General features: G+C 33.8%; 1 pseudogene; it reads right to left on the bottom strand.

Moving 5' to 3' along the window:
- Positions 1 to 993: 993 nt before the first annotated feature.
- LOC120087259 (putative UDP-glucose flavonoid 3-O-glucosyltransferase 3 pseudogene) lies at positions 994 to 8,217 on the bottom strand (annotated as a pseudogene).
- Between the last annotated feature and the right edge of the window lie 12,057 nt (positions 8,218 to 20,274).

Here is a 20,274-nt window from a genome sequence, read left to right as displayed (position 1 = left end):
GTAAATATGTAAAAATCTAATTTAATTATTTTCATATATTGAATTAAGATTAATAACTCAATTTCAATTTATATAGTGAAAATTTTAAGTGCAAAGAAACTACTTTAAAGAGTTGTTAAAGAGTAAATTATTCAAAAAAAATATTAAAATTAAAGTAAATATATGTATAAATAATTGTGTTAGAAGTAATAAAAAAAATATTTTAAAGTTAATAATAAATTCGGATCGGTTCAGGTTGGTCTGAGTTATATTAGTTGAATCCATGAATCCATCCAACCCAAATGAGTTGATAACCCAACCTAAACTGCATGGATTGGGTTGGGTTGATCAATTTTTTGGGTCATCGAATTTTCTGAACACCCCTAATTCTACCTTTCTACACGAAAACTTTTCATTCTTTAGAGGTGAATTTTACAATATTATAGCTTTCACATGTCTATTTTATTAAAACCCTTTCCCTCAGGATAATTCAACCTATGCCTATTGCATATAATTAAGCTGAATCTAATAATCTGCCTTTATTCTCCGTAGTGACAGAATTTTTCCCCTTCTCTCTTTTCTTTTATTTTTCAATTCACAAAATCACTCTAGTTAAAGCATCCAAAATTCAAAAAACACTTCAAAATCAAACTTCAAATTCATATACGTTAATTAAAAAAAAAATTACAAAAAAAAAAGAAAAAAAGAAAACTAGAGAACTAATGATAGATCAAAAGCTCATTTTATTGACTGATTTAGCTCTATAAAACCTTATTATTTTTCATATCCCGAATGAGCAGCTTTTATTAGCTTAAAAGCTAATAATACTTTGGTGCATCTTAGATTGCACTCATCTTTTACAGCTCACTCCAACAACCAAATAGACAAAGTTCAAAAATATTTAAGGAAAAGAAAAGAGTCGGTGATGTGGCAACTATGAGTGGACGAGTGCAAGCCTTGGATGCACCCAACTTCTTTTTTCCAATAAAATGAAAGGACTAGCCTACTGCATCCTTAGTTTCCTCCCCTTGGCGAGTTGGCTAAAATATCATCTATAAATTTGTCCAATTAGATGAAGGAGGATCCATCTTCTATTACACTTTTTCTACATTCTTCACTTTTTATTTTCACTTTCTTCTTGATCACATTATCGTTGCTGTACATCAACTTTCTGATCCCTCTCTATCTCTTCTGCACTAACTATTCTTGGATTGTATTGTTCTTTAAAGTCGCTTCAGTAGTCTATAGTGATCTCCGCAGTCAATTCCAATTCCACCACCAGTTCAAACGCGGTTAATTGTTGCTCTGCATACAGTGGCCATATTGCCATGGGTACACCATGCCACAAACTCTCCAACGTCGAGTTCCAACCACAATGTGACACAAATCCACTTGTGCCAGGATGAGATAATATTAATCTCCACTTGTGCTGCCCATCCGATAACCCTCCCAACATCTGTTGTTCGATTAAGAAATCCCTTTGGTAAGATGTCTTCAAAATTTGTAGAGTCAATTTTTGCTTGAAGTGCACTCTCCGATGACTGTCGTCGAAGGGACCAAACAAAATGAACCCCATTATGCTCCAGTGCTCGTCCAATTTCCTCCACTTGATCCTTCTTAAAGCCTCCCCTGCTTCCAAAGCACAAGAACACCACTGATGATGGAGGTTTATCATCAAGCCACTTCAATACATTGACATGATCCCTAGTCTGAATATTCTTGTTCAAGTGCAAAACAGGTCCAACAGAGTACAAATGTGGGAGTTGCAAAGTGGAATCAATTGACAAAGAAGATATCACATATGATTCCAACTCCTCGAATGTATTGATTAGAATACCTTTTACATTAGATCTAGTTCTCTTAACTTGTTCATGAAACCCAACAGCAGAATTGTTAATAAAGAGGATACAAGTAATGACTTTACTTGGAACTTGATTCACTATGCCTGATGCACTCAAATTTGTTGTGGGTATCCAGTCCACTTGTATTACAAGTAAGACTTTATTAGAGGCAGAAAATCGGAGAGAAAGGCAGCAGTTCGGTTTTTCCAATGACAATTATAACAAAGTTCTCGATTTTTAGAGTTTTAACCGTTGCATTGTGCTGGAATTTGGACACCCTATTCGAGACACATAGAATCTTGTTTTGAACGATTTGATCGTTGTTTGAAGCTCTGGTTGTTCTGTAATCCCTACCAAATAGAACTTATAAAACGGGATGATTTTCATTCTTTTTTATCTCTCGAGTGTTGATTTTTTATGTATGATAGTATTGGTGGATAGTGAATCTTTATATGACTGATTTAGGTTCTTTTTCCCTTAATTTTATCATAATAAGAGAAGTTAATAATGGTGGACTCCTCACAAGTCCTGTGGTTTTTACTCTTCACGTCCAAGAGGTTTTCCACGTATAATTCGTGTGTGCTCTTTGCTATTAGTCTTCTATAACTTTGTGGTTTATTGTTGTCTATTGTTTGGTTGATTGCTTGGTAATTATTTGATGATTTATTTGTGGTGTTTTGGAGAACAATTATTTGTGGAGGAGATCCTAGTGTGTTTTTGTAATATTGTTTGGGTCCTATCAGTTGGTATTAGAGTGGTTTTTAATTTAATCATTGTTATGGAGTCTACTAGTAATGGTGGAGGTAGTTCAATGATAAAATTGACAGGAACCAATTATTCCATCTGGAGACCGATGATGGAAGATTTGTTATATTGCAAAGATTTGTTTGATCCAATTGAAACAACCACAAAAGCAGATGACACAATTTCTAAACATGCAAAACTAGAGAAAATAGAAGAAAAAGATTGAGGAAAGTTAAAGAGAAAAACTTTAGCAACTCTTAGGCAGTGGGTTGATATTAACATTTTCAACCATGTGTTCAAGAAGTCCGACCTATATGAGTTGTGAAAGAAATTAGAAGGTATTTATGAAAGAAAGATCACACATAACAAAACTTCTTTAATTAAGCAACTTGTTAATATGAAATTGAAGGACGGGAAGTTTGTTTCTGAGCATTTGAGTGACTATCAGGATATTATTAATAAGTTGACTACTATGAAGATTGATTATGATGATGAATTGTAGGCTTTGTTCTTGTTGAGTTTATTGTCAGACAGTTGGGAAACCTTGGTTGTGACTATTAGTAACTTTGCTCCAAAAAGTGTTTTGTATTTAGATGTTATCAAACAAAGCACGTTCAATGAAGAGATAAAAAGAAAGGAGATGGGAGTTGTGTTGGAGTTAATGTCCTAAATCGAGTGTATCTTGTAATTTGTAAAGACAAATTATATATCTAATAAAATAAAAGGTATTTTATTCATGTTTAGACCGCAATAAATCAATCCAATAAACTAAGGTACAAGGTTATTTTATGAAACTTAAACATGTATGTGGAGTCATATAGGTAGATCACGTTTAAGTGATAACCTAAACAATTTATAGTAGATGGATAAGACTGAGTATTTTATTCTGGTGACACTACGAATACAGTCTACTTTGTAGATGTTACAATTGTTGTGAAGTGCTACAAATGATCTAATCCTGATTGTTCATGTGGAGACATGCAAATAGAGGTATTCTATACAAAGAGTTTATAAAAGATCGGACCGCGAAATGAATAGTCTCTCTATATAACACCGTTGCTAGAAAAGACTTACATTTCACTAGGATGACTATAGGTGACTTGACCTTAGTCCTGAGTAAGTTGTGAACTCCTATCTATGAGGGCAATTCCTTTATTTGTATGGGTGAGAGTGACCTTGTTAGCTGATTCAACAAGCCTACCATTTTGGGACTTGTCCGAATAGGGAGTTAGGAACACAACTACACAAAATGGAATTTATTCATTTCCTGACCTTAGGGAAAATAGATAAATTGCTCTCTTAATAGTTTATTCCGGGTCTTGAACATTGAGATCCCAACCTTTCACTAGCTCGAGAGGTGTTAGTTTATAGTTGGACTATAACTGTTTGTTCATCAGAGGAATCAGTGGTATTTAAGAAGTTAGATGTAACTATAAGGGTAAAAACGATATTTTGACCCAGCTATAGTTATAGCAATTTGTAAAGAGTTGACTCACTGTTGATTGGTTATATCTGTGGAAACAAAAATAAATCTATAGTACGAAGAGTGAAGCTATCAGTCTTTAGTGAAGTGACCGGTAGTTAATGAAAATTGATCAATTTAATTAAAGAGTTTAATTAATTAATCTTATATCATTGAAGCTTCTAATTTGTAGGTCCATAACGTCCCCTTGTTAGCTCACTAAAGGATATATAAGAGAAATGGTTTGAATTATTCAAATCAATTGCATATTAATGAGATTAATATAATATGGTTAATTATAGATGTGATATATAATTAAGAGAGAAAAATATTTGAATAAGATTCAAAGATTAAAGATATGTATACATATAAATATGTGATAATTATATGTTGACTAATTCTATATTAAATATAATTTAATATAGTCGTTTAATTGATTAATCAGTGGTTAATTAATTAATTAATTAATTAATTTTTGAGAAGTATAGATAAATAAACATGTGATATTTATTTATTTATTAATTAATCATATATATTAAATTAGATTTAATATATATGGTTATTTAATTATTGGACTAATTAATTAAATAAAAGTTATTTAATTAAATTAGAACTAGAGTAGGAATAGGAAAGACTAAGAGAAAGGGGTCACCCTCCTCTCTATACATAGGTCTTCACGGCCCATGTTTGTGACAGTTTGAATTGAAAATTATGAATTCTATTCTCCTACTACTTCTTTCAAAATCCCTCTTCTTTTCACTACTACTTCTTCTTCCTCTTCCAAGTCTTGGAGACTGCACATCCAATTCTTGGGATCCCAAAGAATAACAAGATTTTATTTATGGTGGTGTCCCATGTGTTCGGGTGTATGCCCTAAAGCCTCGTAGTTTTATGTTAGTTGAATCAATGGTTGATTGATTTTATGTTACTTGTACAATAATCTATTAACCTAAGATCTAAAGTTATATGATGTAACCTAAACATGTATGTGGAGACATATAGGTTGATCATGTTTAAGTGATAACTTAAATAGTCTGCAATATATGGATAAGGTTAGGTGCTTATCCTGGTAACGCTACTAATACGACCTACTTTGTAGTTGTTATAATTGTTGTAAAGTACTACAAATGATCTGATCCTGATCATTCTTGTGGAGACATGTGAGCGGAGGTATCTTATACAAAAGAGTTTGTATAAATACCATACCACGAAATGTTAAGTCTCTCTTTATGACGTCGTTGTTAAAAGAGACTTACATTTCACCAGGATCACCATAGATGACTTGACTTTAATCCTGAGTGAGTTTTGAACTCCTGCCTATGAGGGCGATTGTTGAGATAGTTTAGGGATGCGTTTTGTTTTGTTTTGTTTTTATCATTTAAAGATAGATGGGTTTAAACATGAAATCATGCGTTAGATATAACTGATGTGTTTGCTCCCATGCGTCTGAGGTCATGCGTCAGAATGATGATGCGTTAATCTTAGCATGCAATGATCACGCATTCCTATCATAAGTTTTCTTACGCTTGTGCCAAGTATAACACAAACGCAAGTTTCTCAGGTAATCCGAGGTTGAATATGGGGACTTGTCACTCAATAATATTTGTGAAGTGATGCGTTTGAGGGGATGAATAAGAATAAAAAGAAAAAGAAAAAGGTTTAAATGTTTTACACACTACTTCTACTCCTAACTAAACAGATTGAGCAATAGAAGACTTGCAATGAGAATAAGTAGAGACAGAACAACCAATAACGCATAGTAATGTTTACTATCTTAAATCGCCCTAGTAATCCTAGCTCGTTGTATTAACGCATCACACCTCTCGGTGATTAGCCGCATGACTATATCTCTATAGTGCATAGTTGCGTCGAGCATAAGATTGTGTCTATCTCTAGGAACAATACGAACCTTGCTTAGTGCGTTCCATCCCTTACCTTCTCAGGCAGTTAGACACGGCTACTTAACTTATAGAAAAGTAATGCAGCATCCCATAGACAGGCGTGCCACAATCTTTCACCAAGCAAAAAGGATTAACTCACTATACTCGCACAACGCACACCTTTTGGTTGGTTGATAAATAAACGCTGAAGATAAACTATGATAGAGATGAAGATGATGAAGAAGACGGTAATGAAGGAATTAAGATTTTCATTGATCACAAAATATCTTAATATCTCAAGCTAAAATGTCATACAATACAGAGAGGAGATGAAGGACTCTGCGTCAAGGCTGCCGGTGGTGCCATGGTTGAATGGTGGAGATGTCTCTCTCGAGCTCTATCTTCGGTGAATGCTCCAATCGTCACTCGGTCTAGGTTATGGAGATGAAGAATTCTCATTGGAAGTCTCCTTCAAGCTCTCATCTGTGATCACAAACTTCTGCCTTGAGGCAGAAGCTCGGATGTCTCAAAATGAAGGTCTCAAGGGCTATTTATAGAATTTGGATGCCGACAGCTGTAATAATGAAGGTATGGCTCATTTCTGCCTTTGTCGTGGTATGGGCATTGTCACATCGCTTTATCTTGTTGATACTCCCAAGGTATGCGTCCGAGCTGAATTTAACTGAAGTTAACAACGTGTTCTACCCATCTTGCGATCTTCTATTATGGCTGTCAATTCGTGGCCGCAATCTCTATTTGTTCACTGCATTCTCCATGCGTTGGACGCATGCGATTACTGTAACTTCCATGCGTTGGACGCATGGGGTTTCCGTCTGCATTCGTCTTTTGCAGTCGCCTGGCTTCAGCACATGCGTTTGTCTGTGATTGCTTATTACAAACGCATGTGTTTGATTCCTGCGATAGCTACAAAAATAGACACTTTGGCATGGAATAACGCATAATATTGGGTCAGTGAGGTTTTAGGTGCTTATCGACGCAAAACTCAATTTTTCAAAAATTCTTAGTATTATCACTGCGTTTTCTACCTATTAGCCCTCATAATTCTAAATAAAATACTTATAATAACTGGCATTTCTGCTAGTTATCAGCGATCCTTTGATTTGTATGGGTGAGAGTGGCAAGATTCGCCGACTCAATAAGCTTACCATTTTGGGATTCGTCAGATTAAGGAGCTGGGAACACAACTACACAAGACGGAATTCACTTCTTCTCTGTAGTTAAGGTAAAAAGATAAACTATTCCTTTAAGGGCTGATTCTAGGGCTTGAACAATGAGGTGCCTCACTCTCTCCTGGCCCGAGAGGGGTTCGGTCATAGTTGGACTATGACTAATTGTTCATTAAAAGAATCAGTGGTACTTAAGGAGTTTGATGTAACTACCAGGGTAAAATAGCCGTAATTAGACTCGGCTGTACTTACAAGCAATTTGTGAAGGGTCAACGCACTGTTGATTGGTTATATCCAATGGACACATAAATATATCTATAGTGCGAAGAGTTCAGCTGTCGATCTTTAGTGGAGTAACTGGCAGTTAATGAATGTTGATTAATTTGATTAAAAGAGTTTAATCAATTTATTTGGTATCATTAGAGTTTCGATCTATAGATCCATAAGGTCTCCTCGTTAGCTCAATGAAGACTAATGGGAATCAAATTAATTTTGGTGTGATTTGAATTGTTCAAATGAATTAAGGGAATTAATTGTATATGATACAGTTAAATAATGTAGATTGAAACATTATATAATATAAAGTACGTTGATACATTTTTATGAGAGAAATAATTGTTTGAATATGATTCAAATATTAATTATATGAATTTGATTCATATAAAAACTATATGTTAAAATTTAATATGAATATGAATCATATTAAATTTATATATTTTTATGAGAGAGAAATGTTTGAATATGATTCAAATATTAATTATATGAATATGATTCATATAAAAACTATATGTTAAAATTTAATGTGAATATGATTCATATTAAATTTATGAGAGAAATACATATTTGAATATGATTCGAATATTGATTATGTGAATATGATTCACATAGAAACTATATGTTAAAATTAATATGAATATAATTCATATTAAATTTATATAGTTTGATGAGAAGGGTCGTTCTTTGAATATGATTCAAATATTAAATTATATGGATGTCATTTATATAAAAACTATGGGCCTATTTGGGGGCCCATTATTCATGTGAGGAGATGATATACCCTTTATATCACTGTTTTGGCCTATTGATATACCATCTCCCCTTTTCATTTCCTTCAACATGTGCATAGTAACTTTATCTTCTCCACCCCCAACTTCCTACGTCTCCTCCCTTCTCATACGCGATAGTCACTCTCTCCTCCTTTTCTGTGGCCAACTTACATTTTTATTTCTTTATTCTGTTCTTGAGTTTATTTCATTATACTTCGAGTGTAATTTTTTTCACTATATCCATTTTATTAAGAAATCATAGTATTTCAATCTAGTTCTATGCACCCATTTTTTACCTTCAATTTATATACATCACTTTTTCCTCAAGTGTCCTGTGATAGAGTATATTAATAACTATTATCTATAAATTATGCCCTTCAAGTTTTTATTTTTTATTTTCTTAGTATCAATTATTTATCTGTATAATGCCATTATAAAATTACAATATTTTGGATTAAATCTTTGTACACAATTTCTCAAGAATATATATAAAAAAAAAAATTAAAAATCTCTTCGTATATAACATCAATATTCAAAATCTACTATTCAAAAGCTCATTATAAAATCTCAATAAAAAACTCATCCATGAATATATATGAGAAAAGACTCAACAAAATCCTAAAATCAAACAGAAGCAAACATTTTTTTTTTAAAATGCCTCAATATTTAACAGACCATTCATAACATTTTAATTCTCGATAGTTTTTAAAAATTAAATTTATAAATACTACTTTTACTCATTTATTTATTTATTTTTTTTATTTGTCTTACTTTTGAAGACTCTTTTCTAAATTCAAGTCATGATTGAAAATTTTATATATATGTATGTGTGTGTTTAGTAGTAAAAAGTGGAAAAAGGTTTTAGAAAAAAAGTTGGTACATCCATCCCTAGCTAGAATTAAATTTCATATTTTTAAATGTTGGTATTTCGTTGATTATTTACTATTAATCTTGAAGTTTGACTGGGTTTTTTTAAAACAACAATAATAAAAAATTATTTAAAAGACAATAATTGGATACAAAAAATTGAATTGATACAATAATTAAATTATAAAATTTTAAAAAAATAGTGTTCATACAAACAAATTATTTTAGAGTACAAAAAGTTAAACCAAATATCACTAACATATGAACTCTGCACCCTAAATACAGACATCAAAACTCCTCAGATATTAGAACTCCAAACATCTTATATCATCTCAACGCCCCAAAAAACCCCTATACGTTATATTATATGTGATATAATATAAACTATATGTTATATCTTATATGTAATATAACATATAGTTTAATATTTATATATATTAAGTTAGTTGATATATTTATTGATTAAAAAAATCAAATTTTGAATTTGAATTTATTAAAAATAAAGGGGAGTAAGTTATAACACTCTTACTCCTTATTCTCTCCCAAACACAAGTTATAACACCCTTACTCCTTATTCTCTCCCAAACACACTTACGAGCATCTGTGAAGGGTTATTGTACTGTTGACTGGTTATCTCCGATGGACACAAAAATATATCTGCGGTGAGAAGAGTGCAGCTATTGGTCTTTAGTGGAGTGCCCGACAGTTAACAGATGGTGGATCTCGTGGCTAAAGAGTTTAGTCAGCTATTCACGTACGGTTGGAGCTTCAAGCTACACATCCATAAGATCCCCTTGGTAGCTCAATGGATTCAAGTTGAGAATCAGTTTTTGGGTCAATTTGAAGTGTTCAAATTGACAAGAGTGAGTTTGATTATATATGATTTGATTAAACTTGTTAATTATATATGGAGAAAAAGGGTATAAATATGATTTATATCTAGATGAAGAGAAAAAAAAAACTATGGTTTATATGTTGCATATGATGTGATATTAAAACTATAGGTTATAAATAAAATATGATAAGTTAGTTATTATATTTATTTATAATTAAACAATTATGAGATAATTGTTGGTGGTTTTCTCCATAACTGTACGTGAAAGTGGGAGGTTACATTCAGTTTTCATAACTGAAGGATAAAATGAAAATTATTTTCATTTTGCAAAGGATCAGATAGTCGCTTAACGAAGTTGTACATTGCCCATCGTATAGCTAGTGAGAGTATACACGAAAGCTCAAGTTTTCCTAAACGATCGTGTACACGCACAGTCGACCTAAACGATCATATAGATTTCACTAAAAGATCTCGTGCGAAAGCGAGTTTACCTAAACAGTCATCTAAAGGATCATACTCGATTACCTAAATGATCATGCACCTTTTCTAAACGATCAAGCACCTGTCTATACGATAGACTCTTACCTCTCCTACTTGCTTGGTCGTTGAATACGATCGTGTTTCCTCCTTCCCTCTACAAAATTCAATAGATCCCACACCTTCTAGATTCTCACTTCGAGAATACCAAGGTCACTGAATGGTGGTGTCTAAGTTGCTGCCTATTCGTGGAGAAGACCGTTCGTTGGCTGAACGATAGCGAGTTTTGGTAGACAATTGGCTTGACGATCATAGCGACAACGAGAGGTGTTGTTCCTAGCGAGACTGAAAGAAAGACAAAAGAAAGGTTCTTCAAAGGTAAGTCTTTCAGTTCTCTGTATTTAAGTTTATAAAGCATGCCGTAATTTGTTCTGAATCGCATAACTTGTATGTATGTTTGTGAATGCTTTTTTTTCTGTCACAATAAATTTAGAACGATCTTGCTTCCACTTATAGGTTCTCTTTATTAAGAGTTCCTTCAGTTTGATGCATTCGACACAGTTAAAGAACTTTGAGATTTTCTGTTCGGAAGATTCCAAATCGTAGGTCTTTCTCATTACTATCAACTTTATACTACTCTAGTTGGCACAAGTCAGAAGATCGGGCAATCCATGAATGACTATCTCGCTATTCTTCAACTTAATTGGACTCAATTAGACCAGGCAAAGATCAGTTCAGATCATCTAGGATTTATCAACTTCCTTATGGGGCTTCGTTTTGAGTATGAGTCTGTTCGTGTTGCCTTGTTACATCGTAATTCGCTACCATCTCTTGATGCAACAATTCAGGAAATTCTCTTTGAGGAAAGGCGACTTGGGTTAGTCTCCTCTCCTTCCTGAGACGTTGCTCTCATAACCAGCCATTCACAATTTCCATCTGAGTCGATTTTTTGTAAGAACTGCAAACAACATAGTCACATTTTTCCAGTTGCCTCACTATTGACTGCAGATACTGCCACAGAAGGGGTCATATCCTAGACAACTATCCTACCAAACCACCTTGGCCTCCAGAATACACCAATAAACCAAGAACTCCCCTAAGCATGGTTCTCCGTCTATCGCAGCAGTTGCCTCTTCCTCAGATGTAGTACCCCTAATCCTCTAAGTATCCAGATCACCGATCTCCAGGACTTGCTGAAACAGGTGCTCTTTTCCAACTCTCCTGCCCTTGTCGTCACACTAGGTACATTGTGGCTCCTTGATTCAGCCTGTTTAATCACATGGCCTCGAACATGGCCTTGTTGTCTTCCTCTACCCCTGTATAATCTCTGCCTCTGATATATTATACTAATGGTAACCACATGCCTATTTCACGTGTTGGGTCTATCAATACACCGAGTATTAGTCTATCCACTCCTTATCATGTCCCACACTTAACTCTTAATCTTGTCTCTGTTGGACAACTGTGTGATCTGAGACTAACTGTTATCTTTTCCTCTCATGGTTGTCAGGTTCAGGATTCATAGACGGGTCACATGGTTGGCACGGGTCGCAAGGTGGGAAGATTATTTAAGCACACGTCCCTTTAGCCTCCTGCTCTGCCATCTATGTCTGTAGCTCTCACATATACCAATATGTATCAGTGGCACCTTCGTCTTGACTATGCATCATCTGAAAAACTTCTTAGCCTAATTTTTGTTGGTACCTTAAGTAAGCCTACATTGCAAGCTGGCAAAACAGCCTGCTTTGTCATTTCCTACTTCAACATCTTTATGATATCGTAAGTGGTTGATAAACCTCGGTTGGACTAATCACTTTTTATTGTGGACCCCCGAACAGTTGCAATGCTATAGGGAAGATCGTAACCGAGACAAGACAACATCAACTGCAGGCTATATGTTGATCATGATTACTGCATGACTAGCTAAGTATGGTTACACTCCCTTCGGAAAGGGAGAAACTGCATGCAGAAGCTTCCAAAGAACGAAAGGGTCGGACCTGCGCGTAAGGCACATAAAGATGGGGAGTGGTGACCCCCTATAAGCTTTAAGTACCCACGCACACTGACTTGACGACGGTGGTTCCATACCCTGAATGTCAAGATTCGTGCAATGGGTGATAATACCTCTGTTATAAGGATCTTGACAATGGAAGAGACTTTTTAAAAGTTTTCCTCCATACAGGGGAGGTGAACCTAATTTGTTTTACTTCATTCCCATGAACATTCTGAACTTGAACCTCGGGCTCATGTGTGTTGCTTTCTTGGTTATGGAATTGAACACAAAGGATTCCCATGCTGGAATCCCATATCCAACTGGTTACGTTTTTCTCACCATGTCACCTTCTGGGAACATCATATGTTTTCTAATATTTCTTCTTTCCATGCCTCCCTTCTTGTACCCAATCATTCTTCTCTAGTCCTACCACAGATCTATTTTTTGCCTATGAATCTTCATCTAAGTCTCCGGCTCCACCTATACCAGAACATGAGTCTTCCGCTCCACTTGTACCAGAACTTGTATCTTCCATCCCACCCGTCTTTAGAGCTCGATCAATCTTTTTCGTCAGCTGTACTCTCAGACCAACCATTTGTCCCTGATGCTGATCATGATCCTGCACCTGTTCATCAGTCTGCTTGGGTAAGAGAAACTCCACAGTATCTACAGGACTATCATTGTTTTTCCACTACTATGTCTTTAGTTGAATCGCAGTGCTATCATGAGCCTTTTACTAACCCTCTTTGGGGCAACAAGCTATGAGTCTTCATCTGATGAAGATGCATATGAGGACGTGATTCATGGAGAAGTTCAGGAGAAAGAGGAGCAATCTATTCCCCAAATGGAGGATACTCAGGCTCGAAAGTCCACCAGAGTGCATAAACCTTAAACAAAGTATTCAAACTCAAAGTTCACTCTAGTTAGTGAAGATGGAGAGCCAAAAAACTATCAAGAGGTTTTGTCTCATGATTAAAAAGATTAGTGGCTCGACGCAATGAAGGACGAGATAAATTCCCTGGAAAAGAATAGAACCTATGAGCTAGTGAAGCCTCCAAAGGGCAAGAAAGTATTGAAAAACATAGGGGTCCTCAAGTACAAGAAGAATGGTGAGACGATAGTGAGGTATAAAGCCAGATTAGTTATTAAGGAATGCAACCAAAAAAGGGGTATTAACTTTAATGAGATCTTTTCTCCAGTAGTCAAAATTAAATCTATCAGAACAGTGTTGGGATTAGCAGCGAGTCTTGATCTTGAGATAGAGCAACTGGGTGTAAAAACTGCTTTTTTACATGGTGATTTACATGAAGAGATCTACACGAAGCAACTTGAAGGATTTGAAGAAAAATGAAAAGATAAACTTGTTTAAAAGTTGAAGAAGAGTCTTTATGGGTTTAGACAAGCACCAAGGCAATGGTACAAGAAATTTGAATCGTTTATGATAAGCAATGATTATAAACAAACTACAGTTGGTTATTGTGTGTTTTAGAAAGTTATCTGCAAGCAACTTCATCATTCTTCTTTTATCTTTAGATGATATGTTAATAGTTAGACAAGATATAGATATAGATATAATTCAAAATTTGAAGAAAGAATTGTCCAAGTCATTTGACATGAAAGATTTGGATCCTGTAAAGCAAATCTTAGGTATGGAGATTGCTCGCGATAGGAAAGTTGACAAATTGTGGTTATCCTAGGAGAAGTATACTGAACGGGTGCTGGAAAGGTTCAATATGAAGAATGATAAGCCTGTTAGTACACCGCTAGCAACTCACTTTAAGCTAAGTAAGAGAGTTTACCCTACAACAGAGAAAGAGAAAGAAGTTATGTCATCCATTCCTTACTCTTCTGTTGTTGGTTCTTTGATGTATGCTATGGTGTGTGCTAGACCTGATATTACACATGTAGTAAGTTTAGCGAGTTGTTTTCTATCCAACCCAGGTAAGGTTCACTGGGAAGCAATGAAGTGGATCTTTAAATACTTGTGGGACACCTCCAAATTGAGTTTATGTTATGAAGGTGGCAAACCTATGCTTGAAGGCTATACTGATGTAGACATAGCAGGTGATCTTGATAACAGAAAGTCTACCTCAGGTTATGTGTTTACATTTTTAAGAGGAGTCATCTATAGCAATCAAAGCTACAAAAATGTGTAGCAGTGTCCATAGCTGAGACAGAGTATATTGCAGTAGTGCAAGCAAGCAAGGAGATGTTGTGGCTTAAAATATTCCTTCAAGAGTTGGGTTTGAAGCAAGATAAGTGTAATATTTTGTGATAATCAGAGTGTTATGGATTTGAGCAAGATTCCAATGTATCATGATTGTATTAAACACATTGACATTAGATATCATTGGCTACAAGATGTAATTGAAAAGAAGAGATTGAATCTAAAGAAAATCCACACTGACAAGAATAGTGCAAATATGTTAACTATGGTAGTTTGCGGAAGCAAGATTGAGCTTTGTAATAAGCTTGATGGGATGAGGTTCAAGTGATGATGGATGTGATTGAGTCTTCCCCGTGTTAGGCTGGAGGGGATATTGTTGTGGATGTTTAGCCCACTTGTTACACGAGCAATACTTTATTTTAAACTTGTGTTTTCTGATCCCAATTGGACCTAATTTTTTGAGTTGGCTCATATTGAAAGCATTAGGTTTTATTTTATGTACTATGGGAATGACCTAAGCAAAAGGAGAGTGGAAAAAAAAAAAAAAAAAGACGGAAAATCAAAGAGAAAGGCAGCAGTTTGATTTATTCAGTGACAGCTTTCACAAAGTTATTGATTGCTGGATTTTGAACCGTTGGATCATAATGAAATTTGGTCACCCTATTCGAGACACCTATGGTCTTGTTTTGAACGGTTGGATCGTTGTTTGGAGCTTTGGTTTGTCCATAATCACTACCTAACAGAACCTATAAAACTAGGTGATTTTCGTTCTTTTTTATCTCTCAAGTGTTGATCTCTTATGTATGATAGTATTGGTGGGTAGTGAATCTTTGTATGACTGATTCGGGTTCTTTTTCCCTCAATTTTACGATAATAAGAGAAGTTGATAAGGGTGGACTCTTCACAAGTCCTGTGGTTTTTACTCTTCACATCGAAGAGGTTTTCCACGGATAATTCATATGTGCTAGTTGCTTTTAGTCCTCTAGAATTTTGTGGTTTATTGTTGTCCATTATTTGGTTGATTCTATGGAAATTATTTGGTGACTTATTTTTTGTGTTTTGAAGAACAATTATTTGGTTGATTGTTTTGGAGTAAATTCTAGTGAGTTGTTATATTATTTGTGTCCTATCAAATTAGCATCTGAATCGTTCAATTGTTGTATTACCTCATTACTACTATTATTCTGTGAGTAAAGTTGTTCAAGATGTAAACTAAAAGCAAGAAACCCAGCACCAGAATGCAATACACATAAGAAGAAACTTGAAATTCATTAACTACATCAACCATGGTTGTGCAGAACATATCCAACAAGATGGTTGGTGGTGGTAGCAAGAGAGGAGATCAGAGCTTGTTTGACATGGGGTTTGTTTGTAACTTTCAAGAATTACTTCCAGGAAATAATGGTTCCCATCTTTTGGGAGAGGTGACAATTCAGGAAGGCTATGAAGCGTATGGATGTGTTGTTGAAAAGAGATTCAGAAAGAGATTGGATATATTCATTAGCTTTGGCATCAAAGGGTATCTTCATGATGAGCATTGCCATGGTGAAACGAGGATCTCGAGTGATGAGAATTTTGGCGATCTCCACTGTGGATGCGTGGTGACCTGTCCCCGGCACCAGCATGAAAACCAGCTCAAACTTGTTGATCATTTTGAACACAGCTGAGGTTAACTGATGAGAAAAGGTAATGGGAGAAGTTCTTAGTATGTAATATATAAAGTAAAAGTTTTTTTTGTTGAAGGGAGGAGGAGGTTGATATATATGTGGTGGCTTTGGAGTAGAAACTAAAAAGGAAAGATTGGAGATCAAACAATGTGAACAAAAATGGAAACAGAAAAATGAATGCTCTTAATTAACAAGATGTACTTTTTTTTTTTAATGTTGTGCAAGAATCACCACAAATCTCTTTCCCTCGTGAAGAAAGAGACGATGGGTTATTTGCACTTCATGTGGAGGTCCATAATGGGCTGGGTTTTAATTTTTAAAACCAAGGAGCAGCGGCCGGCTTTTGTATAATGCATAAACCAAGGAAAAATGGAAGAAAGCTTCATCCGATAATAATCGTTTTTCAGCCATTTGGAGATTCATCCATGGTCCGAACTGAAATTTTGTCGGTCTATTCATGATACAAGGATTTCCAATCTGAATGATAGAGATTTTGTTTGGAGCTACCTGTAGTCAGATACAATGGATAATCGATTGTCACTTCAGGTAAGAAATTTCTAATTACTTTTTCCATTTTTATTAATAGTATATATATTTAATTTGCTTCAGATTCAATGTGAAGTAATGTCATTGAATTCTATCATTGATATTGGTCTATCACTAATAGACTTCAAGACCCATTAAAGAATACCATTAAACACAAAGGCACATAATTTTCAATGATCCAACATACTTTTATAGAATAAAAATGCAAAATCAAGTACAAACATGAAAAAAAGTAGCATCAATTTGAAGTAATGTCACTGTAATTTCTATCACATATATTGGCCTATCGCTGATAGACTTCAGCACCCACTACATAATAACAAGGGTTTAGGCCTTAGGACTTTAAAATAGGAAGCACAAAGGGACATAATTTGCAATGATTCAACTAACGATCCAACATTTTTCTATATCTATATGACAAAATCAACTACATATGAAGTTAATGTCACTCTGATGTCTATCATGGATCTTTTCTATCACTAATACTATAGTATCCACAAAAACTAAGATACTATACAATATTAATGTACTACATTATCCACAAAACTAAGTCACACAAAACTAAGTTACAGCTACAGTATACATCTGGGAGATTTTTTAGTCAAAACTAGGGGCACAATCCTTGATTCTAGGAGAATGTCTTGTTTTTTTGGAGAAACTTTCTTCCGGTCCTTTGTATTCTTTTGATCCTTTGCATTCTTCTATTCTCTTGAATCTTCTGGTCCTTTGCATTCTTCTATTCTCTTGCAATCTTCTGGTCATTCGCATTCTCCAACTTGATGGTTTAGGTTGATGATTCTTCAAGTTCTAAGGCTCTTTTTGTTGCCTTTTCCTTGGTTCGCTTTCCATAATTATCTCTCATTTATCAATCTGTTAAAATAGTAATAAACACTTCGATCAACATACTAAACACTTCAAGTTTATCGGTGATAGAACTTATAACTTATTGAACTAATCGACTTGAAGTAGTGAAGTCTATTAGTGATAAACTTATCGCTCATACGTTTCTATCACTGATAGACTGGGAAGTGGTGAAGTCTTATTAGTGATAAGACTTCACCACTTTCAATCTATTAGTGATAGAAACTTATCGTCGATAGACTCTAATCAATAAATCTAACATGCTTCAAGTTTATCAGTGATAGAAACCTATCACTAACAGACTCAAATAATAATTAAAAAAAAAAAAAAACAGTAGCGAAATTATGCATTTACTTACATTGCATGAAAATAAATTCAACATCTATTAAGTATATTAGTGATAGAAACTTATCACTGATAGACTCTAATCAACAACATAAAAAAAAAAAAAAAAAAAAAAAGTCGAACCATGCATTTACTTACATTTCATGAAAAACAAAAAATAAATTATTCAACATTCTTCAAGCCTATGGAAGTTTAAAGTACCCCAATCAAAAAACAAAAGACAAATATATTTCTATCACCGTTTTCAAGCCTATTGAAGTTTAAATTACCCTAAGCCTATTCAAGTTTAAGTCTATTGAAAAACAAAAAATAAAAAGATTTCTATCATCGATAAGCTCCAATCGAAAAACAAATAGATGTATATTAACATTCCTTAAGCCTATTAAAGTCTAAAGTACCTTAATAAAAAAATAAAAAAATAAAAAACAGATAGATTTTTATCACTGATTTCAAACCTCTTGAAGTATAAGGTACCCCAAGCCTATTGAAGTTTAAGCCTATTGGGAAAAAAAACAATAAACAAATAAATTTCTACCACTGATAGGCCTCAATAAAAATTAAAAAAAAAAAAAAAAATCTTTCAACATTCTTTAAGACTATTGTAGTTTAAAGTACCCCAATCAAAAAATAAAAGACAAATAGATTTCTATCACCGATAGACCCCAATCAAAAAATGAAAAATAGTAGAATAATCAACTTATGTTACACTTTCAAAATCTACCGAGCAAAGAGAAGAAATAATAAGGAAGCTTCTCACCTTTATTTCAGGGTGATCAGATTACACACCAGAGTGCATAAACCAAAAGGAATTGACAAACGATCAACAACGAGTGCACTAGAAGAATATTGTCGTTGACAACGAATGTTAAATGGAGAAGTCGGAATTTTTTTATTGGTAGATGTTAGAGTTTGGCAAATGTTGAAAATGAAAATCGTCATTTGAAGAAGATCAATTGGATTAGGATTTCTTCGAACAAAAAAAAAAAAAAAAAGAAGAAGAAATTAAATTCTAACGTTGACCGTGGGCTAGAGATCATCGTTTGAAGAAGATCAATTGGCTAGGGATTTTGGAAAGGCGAATCATCGATAGATGGTTGTGGTTTGATCGTGCGCTGATGGGCTTTTTATTGTATAGGTTGGAATCTAATTTAGTTATATTCACTATATTCTTTTGTTAATACTATATCTGCAATTAGTTTGGGCCAAAATGTTATGTTTGCAAGCCGTCCTATCCTTATTGTAGAAGCTATGTAGAAACTTCTTTTTTAGATTCATTTATTGCTATATATTTTTTATTGCTTTATACATATATATATATATAATACACACATACACTTATACTTGGTCATTTGTTTAAAAATATCTTTATCGTTTTAAAATATACAATATTATCTTTGACCTCTCATAAATGTTCCAAACTATTTTAATTATAATAGAAATGTTTTAGAATGCTAGACAAAAATTAAAACATGGTCTAATGTAAGGTAACTTGGAGTTGTGGAACAAAAATGAAGAGTGAACACCACCATATCATTTGACCGTTTTATGTCTCAATTTTTGCAAATGATTTCATTCCATTATAGGGAAAGTCTTAGCATTATTCATTCTCCTCCTTCTCAATCTCCTTTATTAATTTAATATTTCTTTTAAATGAGTTCAACATCGATTTAGCTGGTGAATCAATATTTTCATTATATCGTCAAAAAATTAATAAAATATAAAAAATAAATGATAAATGTTATTAATGTAAATATATGTAAATGATAGATATTTAACTGTTATTTATTGATTTAATATTTTTTTTACTCTTTTTTTTTTTTTTTTTTTTTTTGTCTTTCATAATCATTCCATAGACTTTCATCAACATTAATATTTATCGATATTTCTATTAACATAAAATTAAGACATCTAACATATTTTTCAACTTGTTTTAAATCTCATTAAAAATGGATTTAATATTGTTGAACTATCCCATTAAAAGTCTGGTCCACAATTAATGACGAAGTGCAATAATTTTCCCTTTTTTCTTACATTCCAAATTAATAGCTTGTAGGGTGGACTCATTGAATTTGCGATCTACAAATCGATTTTCCAATAAATGCAGCACGGTGACTACTCAGTTTTGATTAGTTGAGTGAGATTCAAGCTTTTGACCTTTTTGATCAACCTTATAACCTCTACTTGATAATACAGTCAAATGAAGCTTTTACCATTTAAACACATGAAACCTCAACATCGTCTAAAGTTTGTTTTGAACTTACTTTCTAAGTGTTTAAAAGACATCTTTCTTGCACTTAAAAACAAAGTATTTAAAAAGTCAATCAAAATAGACCCAAAGTTTCATACTTGAAAAGCTAGCCAAAATATCATCTATATA

Source organism: Benincasa hispida, chromosome 9 (genome assembly GCF_027475165.1).
Source record: "Benincasa hispida cultivar pf3 chromosome 9, pf3_genome.v1.1, whole genome shotgun sequence".
In the NCBI taxonomy this organism is placed as follows: Eukaryota; Viridiplantae; Streptophyta; class Magnoliopsida; order Cucurbitales; family Cucurbitaceae; genus Benincasa; species Benincasa hispida.
This window is presented reverse-complemented; position numbering and strand designations above follow the sequence as displayed.